At 52.7% G+C, this 4,871-nt stretch overlaps 1 non-coding gene across 1 annotated transcript; it reads right to left on the bottom strand.

Moving 5' to 3' along the window:
- Positions 1-285: 285 nt before the first annotated feature.
- On the bottom strand, positions 286-357 carry TRNAC-GCA. Its single transcript has one exon. It is a non-coding gene; the product is annotated as a tRNA-Cys (tRNA).
- Between the last annotated feature and the right edge of the window lie 4,514 nt (positions 358-4,871).

Raw genomic sequence — 4,871 nt, 5'->3', positions numbered from 1 at the left:
GACTTGGGGTCTGTCCCTTAATACCTCTAGGCTTGTCCATGAAAAGGGTAGGTTCTAAAGTCACGTGAAAGAAGAAATATGCAAAAACAGCCAAGACAACTCTGAAGCCAAAGAACTAAGATGGAGGACCTGTCCGTCCAGACTTTGGGATCTATGAAAGTGAAAGTGAAGTCGTGTCTGACTCTTTGCGACCCCCATGGACTGTAGCCTGCCAGGCTCCTCTGTCCATGGGATTCTCCAGGCAAGAGTACTGGAGTAGGTTGCCATTTCCTTCTCCAGAGGATCTTCCCAACCCAGGGTTCGAACCTGGGTCTCCTGCATTGCAAGCAGATGCTTTACCATCTCAGCCACCAGGGAAGTCTATGGGATCTATGGCAGAGGTTTAAAAAAGTAAAACTCTATGTGCCTGCTAGGTCAGCTCAGTCGTGTCCGACGCTGGGACTCCATGGACTGTAGCCCGCCAGGCTCCTCTGTCCATGGGATTCTCCAGGCAGGAACACTGGAGTGCGTTGCCATGCCCTCCTCCAGGGGATCTTCTGGGATCAAACGTGCATCTCTTACGTCTCCTGCATTGGCAGCCAGGTTCTTTACCACCAGCGCCTCCTGGGAAGGCTGGTATTGGCATAGAAGTGGGCAAATACATCAAGGGACTGGAACAGAGTCCAGTAACTAGCCCAGGTGTCGCTTGTCCTGCTGAGGGATGTGAAAGGGTTTGGGAAAGGGGAGACTGCATTTAGCGTGGGGTTCTCTGAATTGGGTCTGGGCTGGGGCGCTGGCTCCCCAGCAGGCTCCTGTCGGTGGCCTTTCCCTGGGGTCCCCCTGCCGAGGCCCTGGGGAGACATCCTCATGGACCACACGCTCCCCATGTCTGCCCTGGGAATCTCAGGAGCCTCCAGGGCATTGTTCCCTTGGGAGTTCTCTTTGATTCTTCTGATTAACCCACAGAGACAGCCGCACGTGGGTGCTGGCCACCCTTTCCCAGGTCTCCAAAGCTTGCTCATCTCCTTTTAGGAGGCAGAGCAAACCTCAGCCTGGAGCCCTCAGCCGGCCACAGAATCCAGCTAGAGTTTAATAATATTTCTTTGTGATCATTGCTTTTAAGGTTATGTTTTGTTTGTAGAACAATAACTGTACAAATTTTCCTTGAAAATTTCCTTGGAAAAAGTTCACTTTACTGACACGTGCTACAAAGAGGATGAACCTCCATAACATCATGCCGAGTGAAAGAATTCAAATCCTGAAGGTCACCTATGGCGCGAATCCCTGTTAAACACGTAGAATAGGTAAGTCCATGGAGACAGAAAACAGAATGGTAGCTGCTCGGGACTGGGGTGCAGGGCTCAAGAGTGGGGAGCAGCTGCTTAATGGGGACCGGGTTTCCTTCTGGGGTGATGAAAATGTTTTGCAGCTAGTGAGAGGTGGTGGTTGCGTAACACTGCGAATACCATTGTGACTAACACATGAATTGTTCACTTTAAAGTGGCTAACTGATGTTATGTGAATTTTACCTTAGTAAATGATTTTTTAAAAACCAACCAAGCAAAGGAAAAAAAAAATCATTCATAAAAAGTGTGAATGACTTTAAAGATGACTTTTCATCGAGGTTTAGGAGACATTGGCTGAGGGAGCTGACCTCACCCCCAGACCATGGCCCCTGCCGTGCCCAAGTATGGAATGCCCCCTCTGTGCACTGATGGAATGCTTGCTGCCCATCCCTGGGAACCAAGCTGTAGCCTCAGCTCTGCACGAAGCCCTCCCTGATTACATGGGCTGGGCCGGGGATCAGAGCGGTCAGCTGGGCCCAGTCCTGCAGCTGTGCAGACCTTGGTGCAAATCCTATTAGTGGGGAGGAGTCTCCTAACTTTGGACACACTGCTTACTTAACTCTCCCAAGAGGGCCTCAGCTTCCTCGTCTGTAAAATGGGGGCTCATGGTTGTTCTTATCTCACCAGGTTGAGTTAAGCCTACGTAGAAAGCCGGCAGATGGGGCATGGTACAGTGTGGATGCCCTTGGCTCACCCCTGGCTTTGAGCACTAGTCACATCATATTGATTCATGTACCTCTTGTTTCCTGAACTGGAAGCAAGGGCGCAGTCTTTGTCATCCCTGTATCCACAGTTCCCACACATACGTCTTCAGGAAGGATGTGTTGATTGATGCCGGAAGGGATTCCTCAAAACCCGCCTCTTCTGCCCACCTGCAGGGTCCTCCCCCCTCCCCCGCCCTGCCGTCGAGCTTCCGTCCTCACTCACCTGGACCATTGCGGCCACCTGGCCCTGTGCTCTACTCCTCACCCCCATCCATTCTCTACGTGCAGCCAGAGGTCTCATTGGAACCTAAGTCGGCCAGTCCCGCTCCTGCTCTGAGCCGTCCTGGGTCACTCCTCTCATCTAAAGTCTGAAGTGCTCCTCGTGGGCTGCCAGGGCCCGCGTGATCTGGCAGTCCCCTCCCTGCTCCTCTAAAACCCCAGCCTCCACCGCTGGGCTTTTGCACCTGCTGTTCTCTTTCTTGAGGACACTCTTCCCCAGATATATCGCCCACTTCCTCCCGTCCTTCAGGTCTTGGTTCAAGTAACTATTCCTGTTAAGGGAGATTTTCCCTGGCTTCCCAGACCTCACTGGACACCAAAGCTCTCTTCCTCCCTTAGGAAAAGCCCCTGGCTGGGGTCCTGGGTCCCAGCCCATGTGTCGGGAGAGGAGAAGTTCCCAGGCCTCTCTCTGGACTCGGGGCCCCGGGGTCAGCCGTGGATGTGGGCAGCACCAACCGTACCTGGTGCAGAGGTCCCTGCCTGCCCGCCCTCTGTGGGAGGCGCCCTGCCCAGCTCACACGGGCTTCCAGGGCAGGTGGGAAAGTCCCGCATCCTCCTCCTCTTACCTGACAAGGGCTGACTCAGACCCTCACCCTTGGCCAGAGGGAGCCGCAGCCACCCCGCCCGGGCCCTTGATGGGAAACGGTGCTGCCAGGGCCTGGCTGGGCCAAACCCTGACTCACGGCACCCCACCCAGCCTCTGCCACTGGGAGTCACACCCCCCTCTGGCCAAAGACGCTCCAGCTTTGCTCCTGGGGAGCGTTCCTCTCCACGCCTTTGGCAGTGCCCTTTAACCGGGAGTCTTCTGTTCCTCCAAGCCCAGCCTGAAGGCCATCTTCTGGTGGGGAACGCCAGAGATTCCTCTGGCCAGGAAAGCGAAGGGGTCGTGAGAGAGGTGGTAATGATAATAGTAGTAATAATAATAATAACTATTATACAGTAATAAGAGTAACTAGTCACGCTTACGCTGTGCCAGGCACTGTAGGAAACACTTCATTGTCTTAATTCACTCAACCTTCACAATAATCTTCTGGGGTAGGGACTTTCATTTTCCCAACGCACAGAGTGGTTAGTAATTTGCCCGAAGTGACCAGCTGGAAAGTGGGAGGAGAGCGATTCGATCTCAGGAGTCTGACTCTCACACCATCATTCTCATCTCCCAGACCTGGAAGACCACTCGGAGACCCATGAGGGAGCTGGGGAGGAAGGAGGTCCAAGTTCTGGGCTCGGTCTCAGTTGCCCCTCACCCACAGTGGGAACAAGCCCTGCTCTTCAGGGTACGGGTGGTCTTTGTTCCTTCCATCAGGGTGAATCCTTGGAACACGGGTCTGGGCAATCTACCAGCAGTGGTGGAAAAGGCATTTACATGCACAGAGCAAGGACTATGGCCTGGACACTTAGCCCATTAGCCTCTCAGCAGCTGCATGCAGTGGGGCAGTTACAAGCATCCATTTTATGGAGAAGGAGGAGACTCAGGCCCAGAGAGTAATAAGATTTGCTCAGGATCACAGAGCTAGGATATAGCAGAAGCTGGATTTAAACCCAGGATTGTTCTGATACCGTAAGGCCCGAGTCCCTTCTGCCGAGTGGTGACATGGCGTCTCAGCGAGGAGCAGGGCGGGGCCCAGAGGTCAGAAAGAGCCCAGAACTTCTGTTCGTGTTGCCCTCTTGCTCCAGCATTTCACTGAAGTCCACCCACTCATTCACTCATCTGCCACGCACCCGCCCATCTTCCACTCACTTATCCATCCACCCGCCCTTTCATCCACCCACTCATCTACCTTCCAAGCACCTGCCCATCCAGCCACCCTTCTGTTGTTGTCTGTCCCTTCCGTCAGCCTCCATCCATCCATCCACACTTGCATCCACCTATCCTTCTGTCCATTTTTCTGTCCCTTTCACCTTCTGTCTGTCTGTCCTTCCATTCGTCTGCCTCTCCATCATCTTAAACAGTATCTATCCATCCGTCACCCATCTATTCTTCTATTCATGCATCCATCTCTACATCTATACATCCCACAGATGTTTATTTAACTGATGGCTACTATGCCCAAGCCTTCAGATCACTGTGCCTTGAGCTAGGAGAAACATACCTAATTAGGTTTCTGTTTATTTGCTGTTCCAGGAAAGCTAATTGTGGGGTTTGTAAACAGCCCTTTGATGGCTGGAGAGTTACTTAAGAGGACAGTTAAATAAACCACTGCTGGGTGGAAACAGTCCGTGCTGGTACAGAGCAGGTCCAGAGCCATGGCCTGCCTTGCACGGCAGGAGGAGGGCTGAGCTCCAGACAGTGTGAGGCTCTGGGGTCAGAAAGAAGTCAGAATAATGGACAGTGGTAACAACATCCCGCAAGTGTGGAATGCCTACGGTATGCCAGATGCTGTGTCAGGCATAGTTCTTACAGAAACTCCACGTGATGGAAACTATGATCCCATTTATGGATGGGGAGACTGAGGTTTGGGGAGGGACATCCATGTGCTTAAGGCTATAGGGCTGGGAAGTAGCAGAGTCAGGACATCAACCTGTCTGTGTGCAGCAATGATGGTAATAATAGCACATAATT

This window comes from Oryx dammah, unplaced genomic scaffold, assembly GCF_014754425.2.
Source record: "Oryx dammah isolate SB20612 unplaced genomic scaffold, SCBI_Odam_1.1 HiC_scaffold_10, whole genome shotgun sequence".
In the NCBI taxonomy this organism is placed as follows: Eukaryota; Metazoa; Chordata; class Mammalia; order Artiodactyla; family Bovidae; genus Oryx; species Oryx dammah.
Note: the sequence above shows the minus strand (reverse complement) of the source record. Positions and strands in the feature narration are given on the sequence as shown.